The sequence below is a fragment of the Myiozetetes cayanensis genome, unplaced genomic scaffold (genome assembly GCF_022539395.1).
Source record: "Myiozetetes cayanensis isolate MyiCay16 unplaced genomic scaffold, myiCay2020 scf20-37, whole genome shotgun sequence".
In the NCBI taxonomy this organism is placed as follows: domain Eukaryota; kingdom Metazoa; phylum Chordata; class Aves; order Passeriformes; family Tyrannidae; genus Myiozetetes; species Myiozetetes cayanensis.
Window position 1 is genome coordinate 2,588,677 of NW_026087412.1, and position 20,408 is coordinate 2,609,084.

General features: G+C 55.3%; 1 protein-coding gene across 4 annotated transcripts in view; it reads right to left on the reverse strand.

Annotated features, from left to right (window-relative positions):
* The window catches only part of RAI1 (retinoic acid induced 1), a 74,357-nt gene that overhangs the window by 22,562 nt on the left and 31,387 nt on the right, over positions 1–20,408 (reverse strand). For 2 of the 4 annotated variants that reach the window (XM_050317080.1, XM_050317082.1), the window contains exon 2: positions 16,721–16,801. The exons of 1 other annotated variant lie outside the window; for it this stretch is intronic. The gene's annotated coding sequence lies outside the window, so the exon portion shown is untranslated. Of the gene's footprint in view, positions 1–16,720; positions 16,802–16,900; positions 17,404–20,408 lie in introns of those variants that run through there. One more of the 4 variants, XM_050317081.1, reaches the window with a different exon arrangement.

Genomic DNA, 20,408 nt, shown 5'->3' on the forward strand with positions numbered 1-20,408 from the left:
AGACCAACACCAACCATATGCTGAGACCAGCACTGTCCATACACCAAGACCAGGTATGAGGGGGGAGCCCAGGCCCCTCCATCCCACCCCTGGCCTCATGGAAGGTCAGGGTCTCTCCATCCTCATCCTACAGTCCCCCATGACCCTGGGTGGCCACACCACAACAGCCTGTCTCTCCTCTGTACGGTGACACCGGGGCTGCAGTGGGACCAACACCAACCCCACACCTGCTCCAGGGACAGATTTGCCTCCTGTCACTGGGATTTCAGCATGGCACACGCTGAGAGCACCCTGACACCACCATCACCTGCCGCAGCCACCGCCGGAGCCGCGCACACCCGTTCGAGCAGTGCGGGAGGACGGGTGACCCCCAGCCCTGTGTCCCCCCATCAAGCGCCTCTGCTGCCATTCCCGCGCATCACTTTGGCTCTCCACGTTATCTTATTGCTCAGCTAATGACCTGCTAAAAGTATTATGTGAAAAACCGCGCTCTTAGCCAGCCATTAGACTGGTTAGGACCAGCGGGTCATGCTTTATTGCTTTAATAACTGAGTTTATGAAAGGTCGCCTCATAACTGATAACATGCATAATTTTTGTAACTTAATTAATGCTGCTAATATACTGGAGTCTCCATCAGCTGCTGGTGCAACTGATGCGCAGTTTGCATCCTGAGTGAGGCTGGAAAGATATCCTGGGCCAGGCACTGCCCCACTGCCCTTGCCAGGCCTCACCCACAGTGGGAACACAGTTCAAATCCACACCAAAACCCTGCCATGATGCTTTTCCACACTGGAACATCCTGTTCAGAAATGCTCCAGCTGGGACAGGAATTGCTGTGAGTGGGAAGAGGGAAATGGGGTCAAACCCAGCTCCCAGCTCCACAAGGCTGTAGAGAAGTGATTTCTTTGCTTCCCCTGTGCCCAGACCATGGAGTAGCTGAGGGTGGATGTGGGACCTGCAGTTAGGGGAAATTTTACCCGTGGAAAGACCAAAAACCCTGGTGGGATGGGAGTTACTCCAGCAATCCCATACTTCCCTGCCTGGAGTTAAGTTGAGCAAAGGAGATTTGCCCTGAGTGGGGATTTGGGGCTGTGCCCCAGGAGGGTTCCCCTGGGAATCCCAGGACTGACCCTGCTCCTCCAGTGATGCTGTTGGCATCCAGGCTGGCACGGGGCAGGTTCCTGGTGTGGTTCCATCCATTATGGCCCTACAGAGGTAAATGCCATGGAGCTGCTGCCTTTCTTCCCAGTGCTCTGTTTTTTAAGGATAACCTTCTTGACAACAATTTTGACAGTATTTGTTGAGAATTTCTTTTAAGAATACCCTCCTGTGAGGGTGGTGAGGCACAGATGCCCAGAGAAGCTGTGGCTGCCCCTTCCCTGGAAGTGTTCAAGGCCAGGCTGGACATGGCCTGGAGCAACCTGGTCTAGAGGAAGGTATCCCTGACTATGGAAAGGGGGTTGAACTGGATGATCTTCAAGGTCCCTTCCAACCCAAACCATTCTATGACTTGATAATTTTATGACAAGAACACATTTTTCTCATTAAAAGACAGTAGCAAACAACTTCTCCCCCCTTCCCTAGCGCACACCTGGGGGGGCTGAGCGTCCGTGGGGGAAGCTGAGAATCATGAAGCATTTTCCAGGCAGCAAAACCAGGCCCTTCCCTCGCAAAAAAACCCAAAATTAAAATAATAATAAAAAAAAAAATTAAAAAATCATGTAAATAGGAGCCCAGGTGCATGCGGTGTGTGAGTCCCTGATATGCTGCCACCAGCAAATCTGGTGAGCTGTGAATCCCCGGCACCGCGCATCCAACGCTGCAAATCCGAGCCGCTCCAGTCGCCTGCTTAGTTTTGCAAATTCTTTCCTGCTGGCTGAGAAAAGCCAATATGTCTGCTGCTCCCGCTCCAGCGCAATAATTGTTCAGCGCTGGTTATCATCCTGCCAGAAAGGCACGAGCTACCGCTGGGGCACTCTGCTTGCTGTAAATGCAGCGAGATGATTTCCTAGCAAATGCAAGTTTTCCAAGGAAGTGGGTGGAATCTGCTTGTCTCTGATTAGACAGCTTGGGTTTTTGTTTTCCTGGTGCTTTAGAGAGAGAGAGAAAGAGAGAGAGAGAGAAAAAAAAAAATAAAAAAGGCATAAAATATGTGGCTTTCCATCCCCTCTGCCCTGAATCGCAGGCTCGCATGCATCCAGGCGATGGTCCCCTTGGGACACGCAGCTTTGCCCACACTCTGAGCAATGATCCCGTGGAATGAGGCTATGATCTTTCATCAATCATTGCCGAGTGCTTCTCCCTCCCGCGCCCGCTCCCTGGGCTGTGCCCGCTGCGAGCGCACGGCCCCACAGCTCCGCTTTCCCTCCACCCCTCCAAAAAATCAAGGGCTGCAGGGTTGGCCCACCCAAGTGCCCATGGGGTCAGGACCCTGCTCAGGGATGGGGGGCACAGGGCAGCCCCTCTTCCATCCTCCCAGCTCGGCAGGATCAAGGGATGCTTGGAGGGGATGCGGGATTCTGGAGAGGGTGAATCCCAAATCCTGGTGCAGCATCCAGACTAACCAGGATGCTGTGAGGGAGGTGGGATCAGGACAAGCCCTGAGGCTGCAGAGAAGGCAGGTCTGTCTCCCCGCCCTTGCCAGGGGAGGAAAAATGACTTGAAATTAAGATTTCCTGATGTTTAGGGGCTTGGAGACCTTGACACCCCCTGCGTCCATCTGGCTCTTCCCCTCTTGTGGCGGCTCACTCCTGCGTTCCCGTCTATCCGTGAATACCAATTATGGTTTAGGAGAATGTATATCTGAGATGTGCAAATACAAAAGGCAGGAAATAAAAGTCATCTCTTACTGAAGAGGAGAGGTAACCATGACTACCTGGGACCTCATTTAAAACTGTGCCGGCCGCAGGCTAAAAGGCAACGCTTCCTATTGTTACACACGTTTACGGAAAGCTTTGAAAACGCGTCTCCCCCTCAAAACCAGCTGGGAAGTAAGAATGAAAACGAGAATTGGGAGTGGGGGGAGAACACAGAAGATATTTACTGGTGTTTGTGGGCTGGTTTTGCATCCCCCCCTGCACGAAAACAGCCGGTGAGCTGAAACTTCAAATGAGCAACTCGGAGGGAGACGGAGCGCCGGCGGATGCGGCATCGTGGCTCCGGCGCCACGTGGCAGCCGGCCGGGAGCCCGCGCGGCACAGGCAGAGCTGCAGCTCAAGTGCTCAGAGGGAGATGCACCCCTGGAAGAAAGCGGGGAGTGACTGAGCCTGAGAAGGACCCCCCATGCTGTAAATGCCAGCAGGGTGTGCCAGGGGCTTGGCAGGGAAGCTGGGAGGAGATGGTGGCTGGCACAACCTGTGGTTGGTGGGATTTTGGGAGTGCCGTGGTCTTGCCGAGCTCTCACGTGCCGGGGCTGCTGTTTGCACTCTGGATCCTGCAGCCTGCAGGAGGAATACACCGAGATGGCAGAGAATAACTGGAAATCACCAGCTGCCCAGCCAAACCTCTTCACCAACTGGGTCTGTGGAGCTGGTGCTGAGCTGGGGGACACCAGCTCACTGTCCTCGGCAAAGACACCCAGCTGCTCCAACACAATCTGTCCCAACCACAACCTGTCCCAGCCACATCAAAGACCAGGAGAACTGTCCTCCGGCCACCAGCCTTGCCAGGACCTTACACCACTCTCAAGCTCGTGATTACAAGGCCAATAACCAGGCAATTAGATTCCCTGATTTTTGGTTCAAAAGCCATCCTGGCCATGCTCCCTGGCACACACAAACAGAAGGAAACACTTCAAAACCAGATGCCTCTTTCTCAGGGATCTGTGTTCAGCACCAGGAGGCATCACTGTGGATGCAACTGAACATGGTGTTCACCTTCACCCCCGTCATTCCCAGATGCCTGCCACAAGCTCCCACTGGCAAAGCTCTTCCCTGCCCGCTGCCAGCATGGCTGTGACCCTCATGCCCCCCTGCTGGTACTCTGGACCCACACCTGGGACCACACAACTGGGCTGCAGGAGCCTGAGCCAGGAATTATGGTCTGTACAAAAGACAATGACAGTGAATCTTGTTACTGGCTTTTCAGCAAACGTAATTCCTTTTTATTAGAAAATTAAAGGGTATGAAAAGCTTTCCAAGGCTGAAGAGCTGAAATGTGCTTTCATAAAATATGCGGCGTCTGATAAAACGGATTTGCTTGTCTGCCTGCCCTGGCCCCCTCCCCCTCCTGGCTATTATTCCTACGGGTAAGGTGATGCCTTTTGCCAAAACACCGATTCCAACGTGGTCAGCTCTCACCTGTAGAGACCCTTGGGGACCAGCGCTGGTCCCCAGCACCCCAGTCATTTGGCCACAAGGCACCTCACAGCCCACATCTGTTAGAGGTCAGGTTTGGGTTTCAGCTAAACAAACCTCTGAGGGACAGTATTTTCCCCTCCAGGGTTGCAGGTGAAGGCTGACAACAATCCAAACCGTCACCCCAAACGCAGCCGTGAGGATGCAGCAGTTGCCAGCAGGAGGAGAGGTGAAGCCAGGCAATGGCAGACAGAAAATGATGGATTCCCCCAGACATCACACAAACAGCAACTATTAAAATCCTCCCAGGAAGCTCCCTCCTGAGGAGAAAGTCATGTGCCCTCCTGTGCACCGGCACCGAGCTGCGTGCGAGAGGTGCCGAGGGCCTGCGAGTTGCTGGCATGAGGCAGCGGGCAGATGAGGTAACCCACGGAATCTCCACTTCTTCCCTTTCATCATTCCCTCTCCCTGCCTCTTTCATCTTCCCAATGGTCCAAGTCAATCTTTCATGCTGTTGAGGTTAAAGGTTCTTGCTATCACCCACTCAGGGCTGGCACAGGTGCAAGGACCACACCACCACGGGGTGATGCTGGCAGGCAGGGCTGCCTCTTCCATCTTCCGAGGGCAGAACACCCTCTAATGGTTTGTCACCCGTGGCACAGCAGAGATGTGAAGGGGAGGTGAAACAACATCCCCTGGGTGCCATCAAGGAGCTGACGCCTTGGCTGGGAGAGGACCTGGCAGCCCTGGCCACTGTTCCCAAACTACTCCAGCCCCGGCGATGTGACACAGGGGTCAGGTGGTGAGGGAACAGCAGCACCACCACCAGCATGCACCCACTGCAGCATGTGGGGTCAGTGGGCTGGTGGAGACAGGGACAGGCAGCATCCACCCTGCCACTGTGCCAGGCACCAGCACTGCTGCCACAGGGAGACACAACCCCACTGGCAACACTGCTTGTGCCACGGGACTGTGCATACCCACGTGCCCCCTCTCTCCCTTGCTAGGAAGCGCACCGTGACCCAGCTATGGCATCTTCTCCTTCCCACCCCATCTGCCCCAGCGGCCTCAGGCTCCCCGTGCCGCCGCGGGGGCTCCCTGTGCCACTGGCAGTGCTGTGCTAGTGACGCCCGACCGGCTATTACCACAGGAAGAGCTGTAACACTACAGCAAACCTCCCTGCTCAGCCCTGCTACAAATCAGGGTCAGGCGGCAGCGCTGTTAGACAGAGCCTGCCGGTACGTGCTCCTGCTCCTAATGTCCTCCCAGCACACACTTAATGGGGACGCGCAGGAGAGCGACGCGACGAGGCGGAGGTTCGGCCCCGCTGCCCACTCGGGGGTTCCTACCCTCAGATCCGGCTCCCAGTAACCGGCAGAGCTGAGGGTTAACGCCGGGCAGGCACGGCCAGGGATGTTTTCTTCCCTGGGGCTGCTCTGGCTTTACCTTTAACATCTGCAAATGTGGTTAAAAGTTTGCCGAGCCTATTTTTAGAGCCTCTCACCACATGCGATTTCTCCATCGTGACACAGGAAACGCTGATGAGGTTGCTCGCCACGGAGCTGCCTTCTCCTCCCTGGATGGCCTCCGAGCTCCTCTGGTCTGCATGGTGCTGCCATGCCACAGGCCCCCCTGGTCCCACCTCCCCGTGAGGGGCCTGTGTCCCACGGTGGCAGCTATGGCAAGCCCAAGAGCCAAGGGTGACAGACTGCTGGAGGGTGCTGGCCCTGCACCTGCCAGAGCAGTGGTCACAGCAAGGTCCCCCACCCATGGTCCTTGGGCTGTGGCAATTTCTGTGTGAGCACGGATGTGTCCTGCTGCTGCTTGGCACTGCTGAGCTGGAGGCAAAACTAACCCTGGCAATGGAAATACAGAACCCGGAGGGTCAATCCAGTTCCCGGCATTGCGGACCTTGTACACCAATTTGCCCAGTGCCTCAGTTTCCCCAAAGAACAGTACTTTGCTTTGCTGCCCACACTGGAGCAGCACTAAGAGCTTGGTACTGCACCTACTTGACCACAGGATGCTTCAGCACCGGGCACAGCAGGTGCCAGCAAACAGACCCCGTCAGGGACATCCACCACCAATCCTCATGCCCACTGTTCCCAGCACGGGCTGCTCAGCGTGTCCCCAACCACCATGCTTAATCCAAAAAGCTTTGGAAGTGAAGCACAGCCCGCTGCCCCATCGGGCACCGGCCCTTCTCCACGCCTGGATCCGTGTCGCGGGCTCGGCAGCACGCAGGCGCGGCTGCGGCCGGGCGGCGCGGGTACCTGCTGTTTGAATGTCAACACCTCATTTATACATCTTGATTGGCTCTCATCAGCCATGCTGCGCTACACCTGATTGCTCCGAGCCGACGCGGGGTGCCAGGCTGCAGCGCCTAATTCCAGTTAATTGGCCCTTCATCCGAAGCAAAACAGAAATAGAGGAATAAAGAAACAATAAAGCATCCTCCCCCACTAAAAAAAAAAAAAAAAAAATTGAAATCTCAGTGTTCTGGGGGTTGGTTTTATTTTGCAACCACGAGCAGGCCATGCTGTGGGCTGTGGGAATTCCTCTCTGGCAGTGCCGGACCCAAGCAGTGAGCCGGGAGATGCTTTGCCACCCCACGGACTCAGTGTGCTCGTGTTCCCCCTCATCCCGCGACGAGCCCCGTGTTGGTGTCACGCTCGCCTGTGCTCCTTCTCCCGCCCGCTCCCTCGAACCACTGAGGCTGAAATTTCAATTAAGAACGAGAAATAATTACCCGCCGCTCCACATTTCCTCTAAAATGGTAGCCAATGCCGGCAAGCCGAGTCACTGCCTCCCACCGCGTCCTGGCGCTCACCGGCAGGCTGGCATTCGGATGACATTTCCAGGATAATGCCGGTCCAGCCGCCGTGCTGGTGGCTGCTCCCACAGCCATGCTGGGAGGCCAATGCCAGCGGATGCTTGGAAGAGATGCTCGACTCCTCGGTGGGAGTGGGGCTGCCACAAGCGCCCGCTGCCCTGGCTCAGCCTCAAGCCGGGTCTGAGCCCTCTGCCCGACGCTGCCCGCTCCCAGTCATGCCCTGGGCTGGGACGCTGGTCCCCTGCTCTCCACCTGGCAGAGGTGATCTGTGATAATTACCTGGCTCGCCTCCTCCCAAGCCGCAGGTCACAGAGAACTGCCACGCTGCCATCCCTGGCAGTCCCCGTGCACAAGGATGGGGATGTTCCCCTCACTCCAAGGAAGACATTGAGGTGCTGGAGCATGTCCAGAGAAGGGCAATGGAGCTGGGGAAGGGTCAGGAGCACGAGTCCTGTGAGAAGCAGATGAGGGAGCTGAGGGGAGAAAAGGAGGTTCAAGGGAGACCTTCTCGCCCTCTACAACTCCCTGATAGGAGGGTGCAGCCAGTTGGGTGTCAGGCTCTACTCCCAGGGAACAAGGGACAGGACAAGAAGAAACAGCCTCAAGTTGTGCCAGGGAAGGTTTAGGTTGGATATTAGGAAAAATTTCTTCACCTAAAGAGTGGTCAGGCATTGGAACAGTCTGCCCAGGGATTGGAGTCACCACCCCTGGAAGTGTTCAAAAAATGCATGGATGTGGCACCTGGGGACATGGTTTAGTGGCAGGCTTGGCAGTGTTAGATTACTGGTTGGACTTGATGATCTTAGAGGGCTTTCCCAACCTTCATGATTCTGTGATTCAATTATTCTGTGCAGGAGAGCAGGAGCAAGAGGATGGGTGCACTGGGATGGGCAGCAGCTGTGGCTGCACCACTGGCATGTGGAGCAGCACTGGGAAAGGGCAGATGGACCCACTTTTGGGACATGTCCCCAGCCTGGGGATACCAGCAGCGTGGCTGTGTCAGCTTCCCCACGGTGCTACTCCACGCAGATGCCCCAGCCCAGCACTTGCTGGGGCATCTCAGACCTGCCCACAGCTCCAGAAATCACACTTCTTGCACTGTTTTATGTCAGCACAGCCAGAAATAAAGAGGAAGAAACCCCAGCAGGGTGGGAAAGGGCACAAACCCTGTGGCATCTCAAAAGTGCTCCTGCAGCTTTTCCTGGACAACCAGCCCATCCAGGCTCCAGCTCACGCCCTGCTGGGGTGACACAACTCCTGTCACAGTGGCATAACCCCATCGCAGACCCCCATGGTCCTTCCCTGGACAGCAGTGGGAGATGCAAACCCTGTGACAAGGCAGAGATGGGACGCTGACCTGGGCACAAAAGGCTCCTCCATCATGAGGATGGATGAGGATCAGGATGAAGATGAGGGAAGGAGCAGCACTGATCCACATTGCTGCAGAAAAAGCTGGTGTGGAAGATGTGCCATGTCCCCAAAACCAGACCCCCTGCCATCAATGCAGATGGATTTTCCCTGGATGTTTTCCTATTCCTTTTCCCATAATCCAGAGAGCTGGGGGGGGGGGTTGCTGCAAAGGCTGTGAGTCCCATGACTCTGGGGGCAGGAGATGTGGGAGCCCTGGGCAGCGATCACAAGAACAGGGAAAGCAGCAACCTCAGGTTGCAGATTAGCTTCGTTTTATAGCCAGGGAGGCAGAAACCTCCCGTGGTTCAACATCTCGCCAGAGACCACACAGGGAGCCTGGGGAAAGCCAGGGAGAGGTCGCAGATCTCTACGGGGTGAGAGCATCCTCCCTCAGGGCAGGGAGGGAGGGAGGGAAGGAGGAGTCTCGCTCAGAGCCAGAGGGACCCCACAGCTCCCCCAAACCTCACATGGGCCCACATGCTGCGCCTCTTCCCCCTCTGACCCCGAACCCCCGCCCCTGCAATACCAGCAGGGGCTGCAGAAACCAGTTTGGCGAAGGGAGGGAGGCTCTTTAACCAAGTTTAAATGCACTTCCCTTGACTCGGTTCCCAGTTCAGCGTAGAGGAGACCCAGCTTGGCCGGCAGCCACGGCGCTCAGCTCTGCACGTCCCTGCTGAGAGACACATTCCTCAGCACTGCAGCTAAGTGCAGCACAGCCTTTGAGGCCTTCACCCCTCCTTCAACGATAATTTATGCCCTCTGACCCAACTCCCCCTTTTAAATCAGGCTGATCAATAGAGAAATCAGACAATCCTTTTAAGAAACTATCTCATCTGATCCTTCCAGCTAATGATCTCTGCTCTCCTTACAGCTGTTTGCAGATCTATAGCCCAGGCTGCTGGGGGAAGCGAGAGGAAAAAATGCCACTGGGCCAAATTCCTCCTTCCTCAGTCCAAGCAGGAGCAGCAGCAACACTGATGATTTGCACAAGAGCAAAACGGGAGATGCCAACTCCCATCTTTTGGAAAACAAGATGAGCACTGTGCTGCAGGGAAACACTGGCTCCCAAAAACTGCTCCCTCGCCCATCTCACCACCAAACATGCCCTTATCCCATCCCAGGAGCCCTGCCACCAAGACACTCTCCTTCATCCTCGCTGTTCCTACATGTTCCAGCTTCTAGGCACAGCTTTCCAATGCCTCCTCTCCAAAAAAAACCCCAGCAACACAAAGTAACCACCCCAAATCCAGTTCCTGGCTGAGCCACAGTCACCTGCACCCTGTTCCATGCACAGCCATGGCACTGTGGCTCCAAGGGCATGCTGTGAGCACTGGGATCTCCATCACTTGGATGGAAAAGCCTCGCCCCTCATGGCAATCCTCGCTTCACCATGGCAGCAAAAGCTCAGGGGTGCAGCTGCCTTCTGCCCCCGGAGGAGTTAAACCAGGTTAGTGGAAGAGGGAGCAATGTCCAGCACAGCACCAGGAAGAGAACAGCGTGGCTGCGTTCACGGAGGAGCCTCCAGAAGGGCTTTATTGACAGCGGCTGCATTTCTATTTAACAGGCAAAGGAACAGGGTTAACCAGCAAAGAGGGAAGCATCAGAGAACCCTTTAAGTCTTCAAAGTAAATCAGCTCCTGGAACAAACACGCTCGGTAGCCAAATGTCCCCTTCTCCTTTGTGTGAGCGGAGATATTGACATTTATTATGATGTCCAAACCACCCACAGGAAGGATGCTTTCCTTGCATCCAAGGGCCATTTCTCACCCTGGCACACTCACAGGAATTTCTTCCCTGCTCAGGCAGGGTCTGGCCTCCAGCACTCCCTCCTTTAAACCATCCAAGAGGCAGGATGGGACCATGCCCCAGGGATGCTCAGCACCTTCTCTGTGCCCACTGGGAGCCGGGGAGCAGGCTCTGAGCCTGGGGCGCCTCGAGGTCCCCCCACCACGTGTCCCCTCCCAGTCAGCCCTTGCTACAAAGCCCGAGAGCAGATGCTAAAGGCAAGAGGTCTGAAGGGCTGCAGCAGCACAGCACGGTGCAGGTCCTGCCACAGCAGTCACAGTGAATTACAAGGTATTAGAGCCCCGTGCTGCCGTGTCTCCGCGCAGCAGCAGTCACGGTGAAGGACATGCTATGATAGGACTAGAGTCTCCTCCAGAGAATCCAGTCTCTGGCCTGGTGGAAGGCAGTGGTATGAGAGGCCAGCCCTGTTCTATAGATCAAGTAGTGACAGGCATGTGAAGGACACACTATTACAGGGCGAGGAGGGCTGGAAGCCGTGGTGTTTGGGGAGGGGGGGGACGGCTGTGCCTCGCTGGATCACTGAGCGCCCACGCTTTGCGAGCCAGCAGCCGTGAACGTTTTTAATTATGCTTTCCTACTTTATCGAGCATCTCATTTTCATTTACACACCATCTCCACCTGAGAATGTGGCTAGTGATGCTCCTTTCCAGCACAGCTCCCATATCCCCTCACGCATGAGCCGGATGGGACCCAATGGAGCTGAAGGTCCACCCCCGGCACAGGGGACCCATTCGGTGACCAACCTGCCCTGCAGCTCCCCTGCACGCCCCACACGATGTTAAGGGCCATAACGGAGCTGGGCAGAGCCTCCCTGATGCTCAGTGTCCCTCCCCGTCGGAGCAGCCAATTTTAGTGGCTGCCATAAATGCAGCAGGAGCAGTGTCCCCTGGTGAGGCATCGAGCGGTGACTAAGAGCGGAGATGACAATAAAGAGGAGGAAGCAAGGTCTGACTGCAAAGCAGCAAACCAACCCCCCCGAATCCAGCTCAGAGGCACTGACTGATGATGTTCCCCCAAACCACAGCCTGAGCCTGGTGACAGGGAGCTGGGCTCTCTAGCGCTTGGGCTGAGCTTGGCCCTGGTGCAGGCTCGGTTTGGGTGGAAATCCCATAAAGATGAGGGGGAGAAAGGCTTCCCCCATCAGGATGCTGGGATGGAGTTCAAGCCTCTTAGCAAAGCAGACAGGGAGACTTGTGTACAGCCCCTACAGATAAATCTACCCCCTCGAAACATTCTCGGTGGTAAATGTGGTAAAGACTGTGCAGGACCTGACAGCTCGAGGAGTATTTATGGTGCTTTGGCACCAGGGATACAACCAGTTGGGATTTTTGCTCGGCTCTACCACTTGGGCATAGCGCAGCCACAACAAACCCATTTGAATACCTCTTGTTTCAACCAAGGCAGAGATCCAGCCTATTCCCCGCGGAGCAAGCGCCAGACCTGGGGCCAAATTAATCTCCGATGGATCTCCATCAACTTCATGGGAGTTACAACCACAATTTGGCCCATGCATGGCATGCAAATCTGCCCATTTTTCTTCTGAATCGTCCAAATACGGCAGCATTTGTTAGCGCAGGAGAGGGACGCATCCTCCGGGAGAGATCTCTTTGGATACCGCGCCAGCCCTTCCTTTTTTTTTTTTTTTATTTCCTTTGCTGCCTGGATAAAAGGCAAGCGAGACGGACCATGGTACATGTCTGAGCTGTTTGGGAAAGAAATAGGAATTTCCTCCTGCCATTCCCATTCTTTTGATAGGCAGGTGGGATGCGAGCAGGAATAACTCAATCAAGACAGAGCAATTTTTAATTAATTTGTGGATCCCTTCGCCGGCTGATTGCCTTGGAGACAAAAGGGAAGCCTCTCCTTTAACACTTGTGTGTGCCTGGTACTCTGAGCCTCCCCTTTTCACCAGCTCATCTTTGGTCTTGAAAGCTGCACAAAAGGAAGAATTCCTTGATCTTTTGCCTCGGCTTTTGCTAAGAAGGAGACACACATGAGGGGGAGCTGGGTTGGGGTTTTTTGTTTTTTTTTTTTTTTGTTTCTTTTATATTTTGGGGGGAACATTAAAGCCCAAAATGCACACAGAGAGGGGCGGGGAAGGAAAAAAAAACAGAAGGAAAGGGGAATAAAAGCCCTGGAAGCTAAGAAAGCAGAGCGTTTTCCGTCAACACCTTCTGCCCAGCCCGCTCCATCCCCAAGGGGAGGGAGTTGAAAGGTTCAAGCTACATCAAGTGGTGAGTAATGCAGCGGGAGGCTCCTGCTCGGGGCCGGGCTCTCGCCCTCCGCCATCGCTCCCTGCCCTGTGGCCGGTGCTGTGCGGGGCAGAGCCCAGCTCTCGCCCTCCCCTCCTCCCCCCCACCAGCGACCGTGGGGATGCGGGAACTTCCAAGGCAGTGAGTGACACCACAATTATCGATTGCCGGCTGCAAAGGCTTGCTCTCGCCTCCCCCCCTCTTCTCACTTGTTTTCTTCTGTGCAGCAGTGCCAGCCTTCAGAGACTGCTGCTGTAAAAGGCTTGGATTGACGGGGTGTCAAGATATCTGCTGCCCCTGGCTTTTAACGTTCCCTTGCAGGGGGGAGCGGGAAGAGCCCCTACACAGGTGAGGGGAGCTTGGATAGCTCCAAATGAAAGGGAGGAATGAAAAGCCTTCCTCTCTCCTCCGTTGAGGAGATGCTCTTGAACCACAAGCAGCTTTTTCAGCCTCAGCTTGGCTGCGTGCGTCTCGGAAATCTCAAGATGCTGGGAAGGAGAGGCGGCGTGCCAGCCAGCCCCTGCCAGCGCCTGCGTCCTGCCCAAAATCAAGGCACCCCAAAAAAACAAACCACCCTCCCCAGCAGGTCTCTGGGGGGTGGCACACACACCTGACTGCCCATGAGACCTGGTAGGGGCCATTTTGGAGGTGGGAAAGGCAAGACTCATCCAGGCCAGACGAGGTCACCCAGCAAAGGCTGCAAAAGGACTGGGACTCCCCAGCTCGGGTGCATCCTGTGCTACTCAGCAGCGATGGCGTGGAGGGGCCAGATCAGAAGGTTTTCCTAGAAAAGACTGCCTAAGCAGGAGCTCTGGGTGACTCCTGGGTCCCCCACCAAAGGTTGTGATGCCACTCTGCCCAGTGGCCCTGGGACCCAGGGCTCCTGGGATCCCCTGCCAGCCCTGTCCCCATCTCAGCCAGCCCCTCACAGCAAGTGCCATCCCTGCCACAAAATGGGGACGGCCACCTGCCTGCGGAGGTGTTTGTTTGCACAGCTCGGCGGCACCTTGGGACCAGAGCTAAGTGTTACGTGCTGGAGCCAGAGGCCTGAAATTAAAGCCGGCTCCGCGACTGTCGGTGTCGACACCTGGTGATGGGAGGAGAGGGATCGATGATGGAGAGTCTGTCGCTCCTGATGCATCGCTGTCAGGGTCAATACACAATTCCCGGGCAGATCAGATGTCCAGGTTAACTGCTTTGCCTCCATGCTAAGCTGATGGGCTGGCGGAGCCCCATCCTGCTCACACATCCTCTTTCCTGGCCACACTCATTCCACAGCCACCAAATGCCACTGAGAGCAGCCCCAGGGCTCGTGGTTCTTGTTTCCATACATGTAGAGCTCAAGAGTAGCTTCAAAAAGTGCCCAGGGCTGGGAAAAGGACATGGGAACAGGGACCTGACCCCCAGAAGCCTTTGGCTGCACCAAACCAGCCCACTGCCATGTTCAGCATTGCCAAGGGACCACACAGGGACAAGGGGTCTGGGGACAGCCATCACCTCCTCTGGTCACTCAGAGGGGTTGGGAGGGGAAATGGGGGTGATGAGACCCCCACAGGGGGGAGCCTCATCTGCCAGTCCCCCTGTCTGCCCCCATCTTGAATTGCTGGGCAATGGAAAAGGCAGGAGAGGGGGAAAACAGGTCCTACCAGTCAGTGGCTGTGTCCCACTCTCACCCTGGGTGGGCAGAAGATCCACGTGGCTTTGGCACTAACACCTGCCCCCTCCAGGTGACACCCCAGACCCCTCTGCACCAAGCAGGCTTGTGGTACCCCAAAGTCATTGCAGTGAGCCCAGGCAGGAGGCACAAACCTTGCTTTGCACCCTCACTGCTGCTCTTCCCACGTACCACACTGGGCAGGATCCACCCCCCATCCCAGGGGGGTCCTGTGAGGATGAGAGACACCCGCAGCCAGACTGCAGCGTCTCACCCCGACAGCTCCCGAGGGGTTCCCGCTGCACATCTCCTCCTCCAGCAGGGAACAACCTACCCGGGGGAGCCCGGTGTGACCGAGGAGGGGACCAGGGGGTCCTACTGGTGTCAGCCCACGGACCCACCCTCGGGGGACAGAGCATCACACCCCAACCCGACCCCGGCACAGCCAGACTTGCCATCACCCCCCCCCCCCCAAAAAAAAAAACCCGAGAAAACAGAGCACGGCATGAATAACAAAAGCTGCGATCAGTAAAGACTCTCCCAAGAGGCTGCAAGTTCTTCAATTAGAGCTCACATTATAGGAATGAGAAACTCCACGCTGTCTTCCGTACGGATAACACTTTTTTCCCCCTCTCTTTTAAAGAATAAAGGGAGGGAGGGAGAGGAAGGCTGCATCTCTAATGCAACAGACAGGTCTGCTGAGATTCACTTTGGCTCTTATTTTGACTTTCATCTAAAAGAGCTGCCCTGGGAATCCATTAAGTCCAATTTAAATCGGCTCTCCGCCCTCACGGCTTCTCCCCGCCTTCGCGCCCCCTCCAGCTCCCTTCTCCCCCCCCCTCCCCACCTTGGAAGCAAACAAACACAAAAGCAAGGCCAGGCAGGGCAGGCAGCGAAGGGCAGGCAGCGAAGGGCAGCACCGGCGTGGTTTCGGAGCCGTTCCCTGGGGGATTACAGCCTTCCCCAGGGCAGTTGCTCCATCTTTATTTCCGCCCAAATAAACACAATCCGGCCACGTTTGGATACCGCCTCGGTATCACCCACCTCGCCGGTGCTTTTGGGGGGCCAGCAGGGTTTTGGGACCTGCTTCTGCTCCCCACGCATCTCCCCCCTCCACGCACAGGCATATTTTCCTCTGATTTTATTATTTGCCAGTGCAATTAGCTCCATTAACACCGCAGCCGGCAAAGTTGGATGGGATATTAATCACATACTTCAGGTTTGGGTTTTTTTTTCCCCCTCAGTGAGCTTCCCCACACCAAGACCATTCCTCAGCCTTTGGGAATCACCCCCCACTCCGCCAACACTCCCTGCAGCCTCACAGCCAGGCGAGGGACAGACCCCTCGCCTTTCATCTCACCACACTCATTCAAGCTCTGCTTCTGTCGTATAAGCAGTTTTCCAGCTCTTCCCCCCCTCCCAACACACCCGCTCTGCATTGCATCCTATTCATATGTTTTCAATCATCGCCGTTTCGTTATTTAAAACAAAAGCACACGGTTCTCCCCCCACCCCCGGCAGCACTCCAAGCCCCCTCACCGGGCTCCACGGTTATTCCCTGGTTTGTTTGTTTATTAATGTCAACGGAGGATCTGGAGGCAAAATTTGCCGTGGGAGAAAGGGAGCGGGAGGTGAAAGTCCCACCGAGGGGCTTTCCAAAGGCACAGCCAGATGTGCAAACCCCACGATTCCTTGGGTTATCTGCTAGATCCATTTTTTCCTGCCCCGCCAGCCACCGAATAAAAGAAAGAAAATCCATCAAGTCAGCGTTCTCACGTGCAGACAACGGCAAGGAGAGCCAGGCGCCCGCCCGCGGCACCGCCGCAACTTTTGGAAGTATAAAACCATGCACATCCATAACTCCTCAATTAAATAAGCCTCCCTGGGAAGATTTCCCTCTGCAGAGGCTTTCGCAGCCCCGCGCCCGTTATTATTTTAACTTTGCAAAAAGTAGGAGTCAGGGCAAGCCAAACGAACCCCCATCCCTTCCACACACACAAACATTCCAAGTCTCAGCTGTATCTTTGTTCAGACACCCATCAATCGGCGAGTCAGGAGGGGTTTTTGGACCGGTTGCAAATTTCTTTATTACTTCCAGAAAAGCAAAACAACCAAACCCCCCCTAAGCCCCCCACCCCACGCACCCCCGGTTCCTCCGTTGCTGCTGCAAATAGGACACACTGACACACACATACACACACACACACACGTATAATCCCCCCTCCCTCCCCAAACTCCGCGGTGCCGGCGCCGTGCATCCATTCAATCGCAGCGGCACACGAGTTGCACAAGAGAAAAATAAATCCGGAAAAAGCTCTGTCCGCGCACACACCCCCCCCACCACCCACCCACACCACCTCCGATTCTGCTGCGCCTTCACGGGGAAAAAAAAAAAAAAAAAAAAAAAAAGGCAGGGAAAAAAAGGAAGGGAAAAAAAAAAAAGCACAAAGATGTAGCTTGCAACAATACCTGCGATGGTCCTCGCTCTCTCCTCTCTCTCCTGCTGGCTCGCTCTCCTCCTCTTCCAGAGCACAGTAGCCAGATTAGATCCTTAGAAAAAAAAATGTGAGAAATAGCACAATTCTCCCTTTTTTTTTTTTTTTTTTTTTGCTTCCCTTCTCAGCAGCCCTTCTGAGCTCCTTCACTAACCATTATTCATAGACCACTAGGGGATATAAGGTAATTAGAAACGGCCCTATAGCATCCAGCCTGAAAATGTAATGCCAGCGGTAGGAGTGGTGGAGGGCTCTGGCTGCGGGCGGCTCCGGCAGAAAGTGCTCGCTGGAGCTGGGGACCGAGGTGAGAAGTGGGGTGGAGGAGAGGGCGAGAGGCAGCGGGTGCTGGCGGCTCTCCCAGCAGAGACCAGGGTGGCCAGGGACACCAAGCGGCACCGGTTTGGGTTGGATTGGGGAATGGTTTGGGGGTTTGGGGGGATTTTTTTTTTTGTATTTTGGAGTGGGCTCGCCGTGCCCGTGTGAGCCGTGCTGGGGCTCTGTGTGTGTGTGTGTGTGTGTGTGCGTGTGTGTGTGTGTTTGTGCCAGGAATAGCAATCAGCAGAGGCAGCACACAGAGCGCAAAAATGCCATCATGCAGGGTCAACAGAAAGCTGCAGACATTTTTTTTTTCCTCGCTCTCTCTTTTTTTTTTTTTTTTTTTTTTTTTTTTTTTGGTAGGCTTAATCCTCTGGAGCGGGGGAGAGGGAAAAGGAGGAGGCTGCTGCCTTCTTTATAGTTTTGATTTTTTTTTTTCCCTCTTCCAACCTTGTAGGATCAGATTAACCCCCCCTCCCCTACACACACACACACACCACACACACACTCTCCAGCCCCAGAGATCCCAACCCTCCACCAGCGCTGCACTGGGGAGACGCCGGAGTCGGCACAGGGTGGGATGCGGGTCTGGGTGGGATGAGCTAGGTGGGCTCGGTGGCAGCAGGGAAGGAGAGCAGGAGGGAGGCAGCGCAGGGGGGGGTGGAGGCAAATGAACAAATCACACCTGCAGCTTTCTGCGTGCCGGAGCCAGCTGCAGCCCAGGCAGCGACCGGCAGGAAAAATCCAGGCTCGCGGGCTCCCAGCACCGTCATCTGCGGGGATTTAGGCGCACAGTGAGCTGAAGGCAGCTCATCGCTGGGAGCGATTGATTTTGGGGAGGTTTATTATTAGCAGGAGGGGAAAAGAAGACGGTAACAAAGAGCAAATCCTTCCACACACACCGATTTTTCCAAGGGGTAAATAAAACCCGCTGCAGGGGCGAGGAGGGGAGCCGGTCCCCTCGCCAAGGGACGCAGAGCTTTGGTGGCCCTGATACAGCGGGACAACCGTGTCCTGCCACCGGCGGTGCCGGGGTCGCTGCCGTGCAGCTCCGTGCTCCCGGCTCCTTCCCAAAGGGTGCAAACGCCCAGCCCTGCCTCCTCCCACGACTCCGCTCTGAGCCTCTCGTTAATTGAACTAAAGCTGTTCACCTTGATAACGCAGCACGGCAGCAAGTTTCCGAGCCGTACGCGGGGGGCTGGAGAGCTATTTGATCCACTTCCAAGGCGCTGCCTTTCAATTCAACCCCTTGCTCTTGAAGGATGGATAACCAGGCCCTCTCTTTTCCCTGTTAATTACTTGAGATAGGAGGTATCAAGCTGCAAACCAGACCAAACCTCATAAGGGTACCCAACACCTGCCAAAGCAGACTGCTTGTTCTTGTTTTCCCTGCCCTCTTCCTCCTCGTCCTCATCCTTACCCTCATCCCCATCCCAGACCCAGCCTGGTCGTTTGTATCTAACACACCACAGCACGCTCCCAGCCACCTCTGACTTCACACACGCCTCTCTGCAGGATGGTAAACTAAGCTGGGACCTCACAGCTCTCCTGGGACTCAGTGTTATCCCCCCTAACCACCAATCCATGCTGCCCTTCACAGGGAAGAGCTCAGCACCATTTGGCACCATTGCCGCCCTAAGTACAGCCAAGGTGCGACAGATCCAATGGACAACACCCCCAGCTTCTCCTCTGGGACTGAGAGACAACTAAAGGATGTGTTATTTTTACACTAAAATCTCATAAATTCAACAGCCTGGTCCATCCATGTCATTTCCTGGCTCTGGTATGTTTAAAATCCCCACCTCCAGGAGCCCTGTGATTTCAGGAGAACCTCAGCTCTGCTCTGCTCAAACCCTCGCTGTGGTGAGGAGAAAGGTTGAAATCACAAGCCCTCGAGAGCCCCATATGCAAATTAAATCCCCACCAAACACTGGTTATTAAGCGCTGTGATTTTTCCAGCACCTTTACAGCTCTGCGCCTGCGATTTACGGGTTCACAAAGGCTGATTTCATGACTTCTCAGCATTTCCGAGGTGTCAACACCCACATCACCTCTGTCTGTGTGACACGGCCGTGTCTGTCTCAGCCCAACCACTGGCTGGGTGGGAGACCACCACCTATCACAGCAATTAACTTTACTCGTTAAAGCCCCAAGCTCATAGAGGACGCTGCTGCACAGTGGTGTGGATGGGAAGGTTTCCATCCCTTGATGAAATCTGGCCCCAGAGCACCCAAAGATGTCACCCTGAGCTACCACAAGCAAGCACAACCACCATCAAAAAGCCTCTTCCTATCCTCTCTGAGCAGGGCTCACCTTGTTGATGAAAGCTGGAGGCTTCCCTGGATGTAACCTCCCACCTCCTGCCCTGGAGAGGCCAAAAAATAATGACTCATTGCAACGTCATTTCTGAAGCTGCTAAAACAAAGGCGCTCCGGGTCCCTCAGTGTCTCACCACTGCAGCCTAAACGATAAAGCATCCTGAGGTAAATGAGCTTTTCCCCTCCAGCCTCCTCCTCCATCCGGCCCTGCCATGCTCTGCCAACCTGGGGTCCCCAGGACTTCCCCACCACCCACATGGGATGCTCTTCCTCATTCATCTTCCTCTCATCCCTCTTCCTGGCTGATTCTCCCTTGGCCCCACTCCCAACGATCCCAATGGATCACTCCCATCCCCTGGCACGGGTGGCACCTTGCACCAGGTGCCACACACCCTACACACATGATGGCTCCTCGCAGGCAGGGAGCAGCAGCCCTGCCCCAGCTCTCATCAGGCTCCTTGCATCGGCTCTGAGCGGATCCGATGGATTTTCATTTCCTAACTTTGCCCTTCGGGCTATTTCTAACGAGCTTCCTCACGCTTAAAAAAAAAAAAAAATAAAATCCTTCATCTTGCAGCATGGTGTTGGAACAGCAACACTCGGGATGACTGCGCCTGCGAGGAGGCTGGAAATTAATTATATCGCAGCGGCTTTAGGTAGGGATCCATCCCCTGACCTCCTCAGCCTGGGACCCAGGGAACAGCCAGAACCCCCCTCCCAGAGCAAGCAGGCTTTTTCTGGCCTTGAAAAACGTATTCTCCTGGTGTGATGCTTGGTCCATGCAGCACAGCCCTGGGCATGGAGCCACCCATGTCCTCCCATGACCCTGTCCCCTCACCACACCCCACATCCCCAGCTCCAAGCCCCCCGCGCAGCCTCTGCCTGAAGCACCGGGTCCATCCACCCTCCCAGACTCATCCCTCCCATCAGGAAGGAGGAATTGATCCTGGGCACCTTAATTTCCACTAATCAGATGTTTTAATGACTTTCTCAGCGCCCAGCACAGCCCCACTTCCCTCCACCACCCCC